The sequence below is a fragment of the Corythoichthys intestinalis genome, chromosome 2 (genome assembly GCF_030265065.1).
Source record: "Corythoichthys intestinalis isolate RoL2023-P3 chromosome 2, ASM3026506v1, whole genome shotgun sequence".
Taxonomy (NCBI): Eukaryota; Metazoa; Chordata; class Actinopteri; order Syngnathiformes; family Syngnathidae; genus Corythoichthys; species Corythoichthys intestinalis.
The window spans coordinates 62374718-62388907 of NC_080396.1; the positions used below are offsets into that span (position 1 = coordinate 62374718).

The 14190-nt window shown below is 39.4% G+C and overlaps 1 protein-coding gene across 1 annotated transcript in view; it reads left to right on the plus strand.

The window, feature by feature from the left end:
• The first annotated feature begins 3002 nt into the window (after window positions 1-3002).
• Window positions 3003-14190, plus strand: part of sema3b (sema domain, immunoglobulin domain (Ig), short basic domain, secreted, (semaphorin) 3B) — a 155364-nt gene continuing 144176 nt past the window's right edge. Inside the window, exon 1 of the mRNA XM_057819369.1 lies at window positions 3003-3229. The gene's annotated coding sequence lies outside the window, so the exon portion shown is untranslated. The remainder of the gene's footprint in view (window positions 3230-14190) is intronic.

Below are 14190 nucleotides of genomic sequence, written 5' to 3' on the forward strand. Positions count from 1 at the left end.
TTTGCTCATTAATATTCATGACTGCAATAGTTAGCAATAGTTGCTAGGCAGGTCAACCTCCCATTTTCCCTAATAGTAAATGCATGGAAATAGTGTACGAACAAAATGGTTACTGAGCTAACCCTACCAATTCTGTCCGAAAATGATGTCCATAGTGCCAAATTCACTGGTAAAGATGTGGAAGAACATAACAATGTTCAGTTAAAGAGATGGCTTGAGTGTCGAGGGCTGAAAAAGATGGGAAAAAGAGCCGACCTGATCCAGCGGTAGCTTTTTTATTGACACCTTTTTCTTGTGTGCATTGCCTTACGACACTGACAATTACATTTTCCTGTTTCAACAATCTATGCTTTACCACCATATGCCCTGTGTTTCTTATATATTATATCCTCTGGTTGTTTTATGTCTCTGACCATTCTTTGGGGCAATTTACATTGCTATTTTTGTGTAGCTATCGCTACACTACTCAGTGACAGCTAATGAACACTATTATTATTTTTTTTTTATTAACAACAAATCTTAATTCTATAATTTATTTACACTTCCCCCTTACTATAGTTTTTTTTTTTTTTTTTTAACAACAGAAAGGGTAACAACTAGAGGTGTGCAAAATTTCCGATTCTTAGATTATTCGCGATTCGGCCGTGGAAGATTCGAGAATGATTCACAAACATCCAAATTCCGATTATTGAAATATGCCAAGTAAAGCTGAAGTACAACACACAACACACGGTCTTCGGGATAATGAGGAACGGAGCGAGAGTAGCTAAACATCATGCTTCTCATTACCCGGCCCCTCGGGTAATGCCAGTGCTCAACTCACGGCTCTAGCTCAACTCATGCCACGAGATAAAAAAAACACAACAACATACCTGACTGCTGCCGAAAAGCTGCTACAAAGTACATCCACATAATGTTAGGGTAGATATCATTTATATAGGACTAGATGCAAAATAGATTTGATAGCGTTAGCAGCACATCTACAAAAAGCTAGATGCGGGGGTTAGTAAACGGCCGCCATCTTAAAGCAGTACACTTCCCTGCAAGGCTGTTGTAGCGAACCTTCCAAGCAAACCTAATTAACTTTGTATCTAAAATACTCCTAAATCGGTGAAATATTGACTTGAATCTATCTTTAAAATAGTTTTAAAACTTTCACATGTCGAAAGTAGACAAAAGGGAAATAATGTAATAACGGGAGCAATTTTAACAACTTTAACGGTTGATTCATTCATTCATTCATTCATTTTCCATGCCGCTTTTTCCTCACGAGGGTCGCGGAGGTGCTGGATCCTATCCCAGCTAACTCCGGGCAGTAGGCAGGGGACACCCTGAACTGGTTCACTACATTAAATTAATTGAATGTAGTTTAAAGCTGCTGATACAGAATGGAGACTGGAGTTTCTTATTTACTGTTATTTTTGTATATTTTTTTACTGCTATATGTTAACTTGATACTGAAATAGTAGTTTGGTTTAGCCTGAGAGTATTTTTGAACCCTTTTTTTTTTTTTTTTTTTTTTTAAATGAGGGGGGTGCCTCAATAATCGTTTTACAATCGAATCGGAGCCTCTGAATCGTAATCGTAATCGAATCGTTAGGTGCCCAAAGATTCCCAGCTCTAGTAACAACAGTGGCAGTCAGATACCATTTTAAATTTTTTCAGGTCATTCATTGTCAGACAGAAGCAGCACGGCAAAACGCCACGCTAAAAAATAAGTAAAAATATCAAAATGGCTTACCTCTCTGTCCTCTGTAGGACAATGGCCCCCAACTAAATGTTTACTGCATATGAAATGTCAGTGGCTTTAGCTTGCTGGCATTAAACTGGTCTTTTGGACGTCCGCGCAAATTGATCCATTCTTCACATTTTTTCCTCCGAATTTATGGTTTCGTGAAACGTATGAAGAAAACGTCCTTCATGTGTCGTAATGTCTAGAGTCGTTTCTACAAGTTCCATAGCAGCGGTGATTACTCGGCATGTTCATTTTTGAAATATTACCGGAGAAAAAAAGCAGAAGTAACATGGATTGTATGCGAGGGCGTGTCTATAATGACCCACTTCTGCGTTTTGATGGCGACGTCATTGTCTTAAAATAGCATTCGTGCGGTACGTTATTGGCCATTTAATGTCTTCAGCATGTTTTGGAAAGTGGGATGAAGCTATAGTACCTCGAGCAAATTTCTGATATGTTGCAGTTTTTTTTCTAATGGTGAAATGTAATTCAAACTCCAAGCAAATAAATTGTTGAAGATCGAGGATCCAATTCGGAAAATTAAAAAAACCCAAAAAAAGTCAACTCAGCAGTGGACCAAATGGGTTTGAAATCAAGCTATATTGTGGCAAATGGTGCACTCCACACAAAGACAGCGAAAGAGCCACTTCACCTCTGGACTGCGATGGCAGTGGAGTGGCGCTCCAAGAGGTGTGTTTTTGTGTGTCACACATAGCTATGTTTTCAGTCCTTATTGGGCAGTTAAAGGATCTTAGTCTTAAGGTCTGTTTACACAAGGCCATTTTTATAGAAACTCGCTTAGAGTTGTTTATTTGCATGATGAAAGTATCCTGGTACCAGAAAATGTTAACCTTTTAACAGTGTTGACAGGATGTTATCAAATAAAGTTGAGCTTGTCGAAAACATCGGTGTAGTAAAAGGACAGGGGGAAAAACTTTTTTGATCGGACCTACTGTGGGGAAAAAGTACACTTAATGGTAGGCAACCTTTAGACCAGATCCAAAATGACCAAGGTTTAGACATTTCATTGATTTGATATTCCCTTTTAGAGCTACATAATATTGTCCTATTTCAGTGAAAATCATCTCTAAATTGTTGTTGTTTACATTTATATCCTGAAGGTGTGATTCATGTGGGAATAGGATTTAGGATGAGTGAGAGACCAAGAAAAAGGTGGAGGATAGAGAGTGCAGGAGAGCGGGGAGCTGCTCCTGTGTGACGTTCTTACCCCCTCCTTTCTTCAACAGGAAGGACAGAGAGGAGGAAAACCACACTTGCTCTTCCAGCACAGGACTTCGGGAATTCCGGGAGCCTTAGAGTTGTAACGACTCATATGAACACACACTCTATCCATATCCAACTCTAAAAATCCCAAGACTCTGAGAAAAGAGAATATTGGAGAGTTTAAGAGCTTCCCTTTACCTCGTGGAGTATTTGGTCATGACGACACCTGCCAGAGAGAGTCAGAACGCCTGATGGCAGAGCTAGACCAAGGTAAGACACACCTTTACTGCTGGGTCTTTGCCCTCTGATATCGACTGGCTTTATGTCTTGTCATGCAGAGGTTTGTTGGCAATGAGTAACTGATGGAGGAAGTTTTGTGTGTGTGTGTTTGTGAAGGAGAGCGAGATAGTGAAGGTGGGCATGCAAGTGTGTTCAATACCTTCATTCTATTGCTGTGATGCAATGGGTAAACATGTTCAAAGTCTAGTTAAGTTGCATTACACGTCCTTTAAAAAAAAGAAAAAAAAAAAAACGATCTAGGTGTGATCGATATGCATGAATTTCAGATGTTGTTTAACTCATTGGCTGCCATTGACGACAATAGACATCCAATCTATTTGAAGTGGAATTGCTGCCAGGTGATAAACTATTTTTAATGCACAGCAGATTGATAAAAATAGCCACATGACCCCACTTCTTTCAATGTCATAACATCGTCAATGGCATTGAAAGAGTTGATAGCTGAAATTGACTTTAAACCATGGTTAGGCTTACCGTTTGGTAAGAATGATCTTTCCCCTCAAACAAATAAATTAAATAATCTGTCTTTAGCGACTAGTTCAGGGTACAGTCCGCTTTTCGCTGAAGACAGCTTGGATAGACTCGTGACCCTGACTGGGACAAGTGGTGTTTAAAGTGGATGGATAAAATATTTCATTTGTCTGTATGAATTCAATGGGACCAGAACATATCCATACCATATTTTGACGTGATAGGGGTTGAGCTGGATGTTAGAAAAAAAACATATATATACACACCAGGGGTCGCGTTAACCGGAAACTTTCCGTCGTTGACCGTTTTTTTAAAACGGTGACGGAAAAAACTGAAGTCCGTCCGTCATTTTGACAGGTTGCAATTCACACCCCAGACCACAGGGTGGCGAGTTAGCATATTAATTAGCTATTGTCTCTCTTAATGCATGACGTCGTTGGATATTCTGTCAGAATATTGTAACGTCACCGGGGTCTGGCGGCGGCACCGTGATTGACACATCAACGCGAGGTTCTTATTGGTGCACCCGATGTGCCAGCGCGTCATCCAATTGATGGACAAGATTGCCGCCTGTGTATAGACCCCAATCACATGACGTCACAACTACGCCCCCCTGACCGGAGCCGCCATATTGTGTGTCAGCTCGTCATGTTTACACATTACCGCTACGTACATGCCTCCTATTACGGCGTGTTTTTCTGCTCGTTAATATTAATAATCAAAATGGTGAAGGCGTGTGTGGCGGTTGGTTGCTGTAACAGAGAAGATAGACGGAGAGACTTGAAGTTCTACCGTATTCTGAGAGACCCGAAGATGAGAGCGAGATGGACTGCTGTAATTCGACAAGAAATCTGGGCACCAAACGATCACCACAGACTATGTAGTAGTCTTTTTATATCTGGTAAGATGCATTTAATATATATTTAGAAGATTTTGGGCTGACAACCACAATTAAGATCATTGTGTGACGTTGGTGATTGGGTTCTATATCGTTGCCTCCTTTTCTTTGGGGGCGGAGTTGTTGGCGGTAAGCAGAGTAAAAAGGGAGAAAAATACCACGACTTCCGTGTCTAATTTTTTGCCGCCAAGCAAGCGTTACAATATTAATTAAAAATGAATGAAAACTAAATACTATTGAATATGTCATCATTATCATTTTAAAAATTTAAGTGACGGGTAAAAATAGACTATGACCGGATTTTTATGACCCTGTCAGTCAAAATGACAGACAACGAAAATGTCTAGCGCAACCTCTGATACACACACATATACATATATGTAGATGTATATATGGCGGAAAACACTCAGGTGACTTGAAGTTCCGCTCTGAAACCCCAGTTTGCCAAATTTCAAAATTGTCCAATATGCACGTGTGATACATCATTGGAAAGCTTAAAATCTCAATTTTCTGGGGCAAGAACAATTTTGAACAGGACTTTTTTTTTTTTTTTTTTTAAACCACAAAACCCTATCAGGAGGTGAGAGCACGCGAGAGCAGAAATACAGACGCCATGACTTTAATGAGATATCATCGCGTACTTACCTTGTTTCGATCCAAAAACACCATGTAGCATGTATCACAGAGTGTCAAGACACAGTTGTGAATGGCCACAGCTGAATTTGTTTGGGATTTTATGGGTGAAACATGTTGATGTAACAAGGGTCGCGATGCAGAAATCGCAGACATCAAGGAGTGGTCTAGATTTTCTTTCTTTCTTTTTTTCCCAATTTTTCTTTGTTTGAATCGATTATTTATCATCTAAAAATATGGGGAAAATGCGACAGTAACGTAAAAAAATACAATTAAGCGATAGTTATGAGGTAGATATCGGTGACTTTTTCTTACAGACGCCAATTTTTTCATTGTGACGTCAATTGTTTAAAAGTTTAAAATATGCAAGTGAATAATTTTTTAAAGTTGGTTATTTTTTAAAAACTAAATATTAGACATCAATTAATGATTGCAAGCTAAAAATGACAGACATTTCGAATAATAAATACGATAACTTACCTTCTTTTTATAGCTAGGGTGAAACAAAAGCGGTTGTGCAACGTCTGTAAACAGGGATTTTCAGGGTTAAACGGACAAATCAAAAATAGTTCGGGGGCTTATTGCACCATGAATCTGCAATGGAAGCATACTGACATATTGTTCTATCAAACACAACAGTTCTTTTGGCTTAAGGCTTAAAATATAGCAGTTTATTTTAAAGAGAGGTGCAAGAGCAGAAACTGCTTTTTCACCTTTGTCCGTGTTTTCCGCCATATATATGTATTAGAGGCGTGCGAAATTTCATGGATGATTCGAGAACGATTCTCAAACATCCAAATTCCGATTATTGAAATATGCCAAATAAAGTGGAACTAAAACACAGTCAGCGAGGTCTTCGGGACGCAATGAGGAACAGACCCATAACTTATGCCGCTAGATAAAAAAACAATAATACATGACTGCGGCCGACAGCGCTTCAAACAACGCCCACATTGCTACAAACTATGTCCACATGATGCTAAGGTAGATATCACTTGTATATAGAACTAGATGCGAAATGACTGACTGCGGCGTTAGCAGCATATGTATAGAGAACTAGATGCGAAATGACCGACTTGCCGGCGTTAGAAAACAGCCACCTTCTTAAAGCAGTAGACTTCTCTGAAAGGCCGTTGTAGCGAACCTTCTGATCGAACATAATTAACTTTTTATCTAAAATACTTCTAAATCGGCAAAATCTCGACTTGAATCTATCTTTAAATAATGAAACAGTTTTAAAACTTTCACATATCGAAAGTGGACAGAAAGGAAATTATGGAATAACGGGAGCAATTTTAACAGCTTTAACAGTTGATTCACAACATTAAATTAATTGAATATAGTTTAAAGCTGCTGATACAGAATGGGGACTTGAGTATTTTCTTTAATGTTTTGAACTGTTAACTTGATAGTGAAACATTATTCAAGAATGAGAGGATTTTTGTACAATTTTTAAAAACTAATGTACGAAACATTAGAAGCAGCTAATAGCCTTGGGGTGCATCAATAATCAATGTATAATCGAATCGTAGCCTCTGAATCGTAATCTTAATCGAATTGTTAGGTGCCCCAAAGTTCCAACCTCTAATACAGTGCATATATGATATACTGTATAGTTTATCTTAATGTTTGTTTTAATTTGAATTTAAGCGGAAGTTCAGGATTTTTGACATTAGGCTTAATCGTCGAGTTACCAGGGTTTAATTAGTTTGTGGAGTTGATTTCTACAAATTCCGTTTTGTTTGCAAGTTATTTGTTAGTTTTAGGGCTCTGGAGTGACTAAGCTAGTGCGAGACATTGGCACCATTGTAGCATGCCAATAAAAAACAACATATGCACACATGAAAATAATCGATGACCCATGCAATCAATAGTGTTGGCTAGGTTTTCAGGATAAAGTTATTAAAACTTAACATTGCATGTCAGTAATTGCAGTATGAACAGCAATATTTGTAATCAAGACGCTCTGCAGAGGAGCAGGGCGAAGTGATATCACATCGTTTTTTTTTCCCACCACTGATTTTGTGCAGTGACCAGTTTATTTGACGAGTTTTCCTCGTTCTTCATAGGGAATTTGTGGAAACTTTTCTTTGTCCGTTTCTTCTGTATGGGTCCACAGCCTCTAAATGCAACTAGTACCCTCTGAGCGGGATAAGTCCGACTTCCCACCTTCCTCGAATGCAGCGTGAGAACGAATGACTGAAGCATTCCTCTTTATTGTGGTCGCATTACGCATCTAAAAAAATAGTCCTGTAGAATGAAATGAATTACGGCAGTTTGGTACGACATTGTTTTGGCCGCATGGGTGTTTCGCCACTCCAGAGCCCTGAAACTAACAAATAACTTGCAAACGAAATCGAATTTGTTGGAATCAACTCCACCAACTAACTAAACCCCTGGTAACTCGAAGATTAAGCCTGATGTCAAAAATCCTGAACGTCCGCTTTAAACCATATAAATTAAATTGTTTTTCATGCATTTCAAACGTAGTAAAACATTGCATTTTTTAATCCCGATAACAAAAAAAAAAAAATGGGTTATTGGTTTTCAAGCATCTCCAAATAATGATCCAAAAGGGACTTATTGTTTGCTTTAATGACGCTTCACATGTTTTTGTTTGTCTTGTTTTGATTTTCATCTGAAACACAAAGAAAAGTGCTGAAGAAAAAAAAATCTCTGAAAACTTAGAGATACTTTTTTTTGTTTTGTTTTGTTTTTTGGACAGTGACCAAAAAAATTGCAATACGAATAATGTAATGTGGTGGACTCATAAAGCAGCAGATTGTCGGAATAGCTCTTGAAGAAAAAGCCTTCAAGGTATGAAATACTTTCATAATTCCAAGAGTTTTACAGTCAAGCAAAACATAAAACAAAGATAATTACACGTGATCTGCTGGTTATCTATTCCTAATTCCTACGTTTTAAAATGACAGAGACCACAGCCCCAGGCTTTATCCCTTCACTAACATGTATCTGCATTCATAACACTTCGTGTGTTCTTTATCGACTCTGCCTCTTCTACATGAAGCAGAGCATCAGCACCTTTTTACATCCTTAGTTCATGCCTTTTCCCCTGTGGGAGGGCTTGCAGGTGTGCGTTTTGTCTGTCATCTCACCTATTCAGTCCTGTAATCCCAGGTTTTGCTGGTCTTTTTAACATTCCCCACCCAAAGCTACTTTGACCTGCTTTGTTACCCTTCCATTATCATACCACATAAGCCAACATTATCCCTAGTGGTCTGCATTTCCAAGAAACATTTGTACATATTAGTTGACACGCTTAGGTAAGCAAAGTAAAGGAAAATAAACTTTTGGATAGAAAGTCATACATTCTGTTCACAAAGAATGCAATGTTTCATGCATGGTTTATTGTGTCGCATTGGATTGTACAAGTGTACACATTACCTTGTCTGGTGCATTTAGACTTCAGTAATTCCTCAAGATGTGAGCAGCTTTGAAATTGTTCCGAATTTTTAGAGGCCATCTTGAGTAGAATGTAAATATTCTTTGCTGTTTTTTCTTTTTCAAATGTTATAGTTACAGTATATGACCTTATGTTATATAAACATTTGAATGCAGTGTTGAAGGCTTTACCTGGTCTGACCCAAAAGCAAGACAATCTAACGCAAACAAAAACCATGGCTGATGACCGCGATAAGCAGGATTTGTTTAGTTAACAATTCCAACAGTCCTGACTGCAAACCGAATCAGTTAAGGACAATTATGTTAGATTACAATCATCCCCTAATTCAGGGCAGGAACTTGAATTACAAATGTTGTGTTCCAATAGTCAATACAGTATATTAGAAACTTTTACTTCAGGTAAAATTCCAATGTACTTACTTTCGAAAGTTTATATTTTCACTGAAAAGGTTTCCTGGAGTTATGGATTAAAGGGTCAAAGGTTATCCCAAAAGATTGGAATTATATTATCCCTGACAACATATTATAAAAACAAGGTCAAAGTCCAGCCGTTTTCGTATGTAAGCGGAAGTGTGTCAGACCGGCGGACAGAATAAAAGACGAGCATGATCTCTGGAGGACAGGCATTATTGTGCACCTGCTCACATGATGTATTGGTCCTTGTGTTCCCATTGTCACTGCAAAGTAGACATTTATTTAACCCTGCTGTGTGAGTTCAAGGTGCCCCTGCTGATTGCTCGGCGAGACCGCCAAGGTAACTTTATGTTTGAGTTCATGACTGTCAGTGATCCACCGCCACACCCTCAAAGCCATTAACCCCCATCTCAACCCCTTCCTTGCCGTGAAAACCCATTAACCTTCTTCCCTAACTCTCCTCTGTCAACCACACAAAGGTTGTGGTTCTTTCAGCTATGGTACATTTATTCATACTTGGATACAGGCACAGGTTACATACAGTATGCCATACGGTGGCAATGGGGGAGAGCGCAGATGAGAGAGGGAGGGAACCAATGCCAGGTTCCCTTTGTTTGAAATATTAAATAAGCGTGGCTGCTGTCTTGAAATATTGACTTTTTACTTATTCAGCCAGAGGAGACAGATGAGAGTCGAGGTTGTTCTCTCAGTCCAACAAAAAGCAAAAGGCTGTTCGTGCATAAAACTTTCATCGAGCTATTTTATTCATTCTTCCATCCATACATTCCTACACATTAAACATGATTGTATGAAATTTGATTTGAAGTTTTACAAATCATGAAAAAATGTCAGCTACAGTGGGGCAAATAAGTATTTAGTCAACCACCAATTGTGCAAGTTCTCCAACTTGAAAAGATTAGAGAGGCCTGTAATTGTCAACATGATTAAACCTCAACCATGACAGACAGAATGTGGGAAAAAAAGCAGAAAATCACATTGTTTGATTTTTAAAGAATTTATTTCCAGATCAGAGTGGAAAATAAGTATTTGGTCACCTACAAACAAGCAAGATTTCTGGCTGTCAAAGAGGTCTAACTTCTTCTAACGAGGTCAAACGAGGTCTAACGAGGCTCCACTCATTACCTGTATTAATGGCACCTGTTTTAACTCATTATCAGTATAAAAGACACCTGTCCACAACCCTCAGTCAGTCACACTCCAAACTCCACTATGGCCAAGACCAAAGAGCTGTCGAAGGACACTAGAGACAAAATTGTAGACCTGCACCAGGCTGGGAAGACTGAAACTGCAATAGGTAAAACGCTTGGTGTAAAGAAATCAACTGTGGGAGCAATTATTAGATTATGGAAGACATACAAGACCACTGATAATCTTCCTCGATCTGGTGCTCCATGCAAGATCTCACCCCGTGGCGTCAAAATGATAACAACAACAGTGAGCAAAAATCCCAGGACCACATGGGGGGAACTAGTGAATGACCTACAGAGAGCTGGGACCACAGTAACAAAGGCTACTATCAGTAACACAATGCACCGCCAGGGACTCAAATCCTGCACTGCCAGACGTGTCCCTGAAGAAAGTACACGTCCAGGCCCGTCTGCGGTTCACTAGAGAGCATTTGTATGATCCAGAAGAGGACTGGGAGAAAGTGTTATGGTCAGATAAAACCAAAATAGAACTTTTTGGTAGAAACACAGGTTCTCGTGTTTGGAGGAGAAAGAATACTGAATTGCATCCGAAGAACCCACTGTGAGCATGAGGGTGGAAACATCATGCTTTGGGGCTGTTTTTTCTGCAAAAGGACCAGGACGACTGATCTGTGTAAAGGAAAGAATGAATGGGGCCATGTATCGAGAGATTTTGAGTGAAAATCTCCTTCCATCAGCAAGGGCATTGAAGATGAGACGTGGCTGGGTCTTTCAGCATGACAATGATCCCAAACTCACAGCCAGGGCAACAAAGGAGTGGCTTCGTAAGAAGCATTTCAAGGTCCTGGAGTGGCCTAGCCAGTCTCCAGATCTCAACCCCATAGAAAATCTGTGGAGGGAGTTGAAAGTCTGTGTTGCCCAACGACAGCCCCAAAACATCACTGCTCTAGAGGAGATCTACATGGAGGAATGGGCCAAAATACCAGAAACAGTGTGTGAAAAGCTTGTGAAGAGTTACAGAAAACGTTTGGCCACCGTTATTGCCAACAAAGAGTACATAACAAAGTACTGAAATGAACTTTTGGTATTGACCAAATACTTATTTCCCACCATGATTTGCAAATAAATTCTATAAAAATCAAACAAGGTGATTTTCTGTTTTTATTTCCAAATTCTGTCTGTTATGGTTGAGGTTTACCCATGTTGACAATTCCAGGCCTCTCTAATATTTTCAAGTGGAGAACTTGCACAATTAGTGGTTGACTAAATACTTATTTGTTCCACTGTATGTGTCTAGATGTTGTACATGAGTTCCACAATAATAACTCATTTAATGAGGGTAACTGCTTACGTTGTGTTTTGCCATATCTGCCCAACACAATGACAATACTCCAGCATGCATGGATCACTGCATACTTTCCCATAGAAATGTCTCCATGCATGGAGATGCTAGAGTCCACTGTGTTTGGTTGTATAGTTATCATATCAAAGTGCACAAAACGTCCTCTTTCAATACACTTGGCTGCGCGTGTCAACTAAATTATCAAAACTAGCATAAAACGTCCTCTAGCGTGACACAACAATGCGTCAGTCTACAGTTGCTGGGCACGAAAATAGAATCCAAAGTTTTTACAAAGCAAGATAAAGCCTTATTAATGTCATGCCAAACATGCTAGGGATTGTTAGGCTTATATTGCAACATACTCATAACTCTATAACCACCAAGGTCGCAAAATTGTGACGGGCAAACAGTGCTGACTTGATTAAGTCAGAGCTGCCAATATGGTGCCTCATGTAGTTAGTACTTTGCAAAAAAAAAAAAAAAAAATCTAAATAAATTGCATCATTTATGGGCGTGTTTTCATTCAAGGTTTGTAGTTTATAGCATTTGAAAACCGGCTCCGGTTGAGGAGAAGAAGGAGCAGTGGTTGGAGTACAATTTTATCGAGGAAGTTTAGTAAGCTGAGAGGATTTTTTTAACCGTTGACGAACTATTTCGTCAAGTAATGGCTGACTCAGATTCTGAATTGAAATGTTCACCCGAAGATGAAGAAGATGCTGGTATTTCAGTAAGGGTAAGCTCAAAGTGTGTCTGCCTGTGAGTGCTTTCTGACAGTAGACAGGCTCAGTGGCACCCGCTGCTCTGTAGGGAAAGAAACTAGAGTGCCAGAAGTCAAGTCAAACATAAGCAGCTACAATACACAAAAACACACCAAAAGTAAAAGCTCAATTTTACACTAGTTTCTAAAAAAAAAAAAAAAAAAAAACCGACAAATGGCACTAGGATGATTATGAACGTGTCTGGTTCAACTCAGAACAACGGAATGAAAATTGAAAAATGCTCCAGTGGATGTTAATAGACAAGATCACCGATTCGCTCATATCGCTGGTAATCAAAAAGGGATTCAGATACAAAAAGATCATCCAATCATCACGCCGATAAACAGGGCGTTTGGGCCAACCGAGCCCCGGCCACTGCCCATAGACCCTCAGAGACGCACAGCATCCAACGGGCGGGATAAACCCAGTCTTTAGCCAATGACTCGTCTTGTTTTGCTGTAGTGGAACAATGCACTCTCAACACTGGAGATGCACAGTGTCCACACTGTTTAAAGGAATGTGACGCTGCATAAATTAATGAAAAGCAAACCGCATCGTAACCAGTAATAACAAGGTAATTCTGAAGAAAAGTTGAGTACGTTGTAGCGCATACAGTGTCATTGACATTGTTGACAATGATGCTGAGTTTCCCTTGGAGTCTTCGAAAAATCGCCACTGGTCTGTCCGTAGTGGCAGCAAGTCCGTACAGCATGACAGTCAACAAGCAACACAATCTAGAGTCAATGCTTTGCTTCACCTTGTTTGGAGTGGAATGAGTTACAGTGGTACCGACATACGATCCTTTGGACACACGATCTTTTCGACATCCGACATGAAATTTGACACGCCATTTGTTTCTACATCCGACAACATGCTTGAAACACGCCAATTTTTGACAGCCCTACAGTTTCTTTGTTTCCCCGCAAGTCGGACGCACGGGTTCTTTTGAGAGAAATCAACATGGGCTCCAAGAATGTTAGTGCAGGTGGTGAAAAAAGGAAAAAGGTGATGCTTACCATGGAGATGAAGCTGGAAATGATAGAAAAATATGAGGGTGGTGTGTTTTAATCGTTTATTTCAGAACTTGTGAAACACAACATGCCTACTGTCTGCCGCATCTGAAGAAAGTGAAAATAAAAAGTCCCCCTCTCTCTCTGTCAAGTCAGCCACGTGGTGCATTCCGCTACACCATGCAAAAAACATCCACCACATTAGAACCCCATTCGTTACAATATGAGTATTATTATTATTATTACTATTATTTTAATATTATTCCGATTTTTATTCAAAATTTATTTGTTTTGCTCTGTGTAATTGCTATTTGCAATATCACCAACAGCATTTATTAAGGATTTAGTGTAGGTTTTCGGGCTGTGGAACAAATTAATGGAATTATAATGTATTCTTATAGGAAAATCCTATAATTTCTACTTACAAACAACGTCCTGGAATGAATTAAACTTCATATGTACTGGTACCACTAAACATCCATCTGAAAAGTAAAATGAGAACTGCTTTGTCCCCCGAATGGCTCCACAAGGGTTCAGCCCAGTTTGATTGAGATAGCAAGGTTAGCTTTTCACGTAATTTTCTGTATCGGTCAGTTGGCTTAGCTTAAGGATCTAATGGCATTCTCATTTCAGAACAATAGTGGGTTTGAAACAGCAACGACTGTTTGATTGACATACTGTATTTTTTGGACTATAAGGCGCACCTGACTATAAGCCGCCACCCACCAAATGTGACACGAAAACGACATTTGTTCATTGATAAGCCGCACTGAACTATAAGCCGCAGATGTCTTCACTGTACTATGGGATATT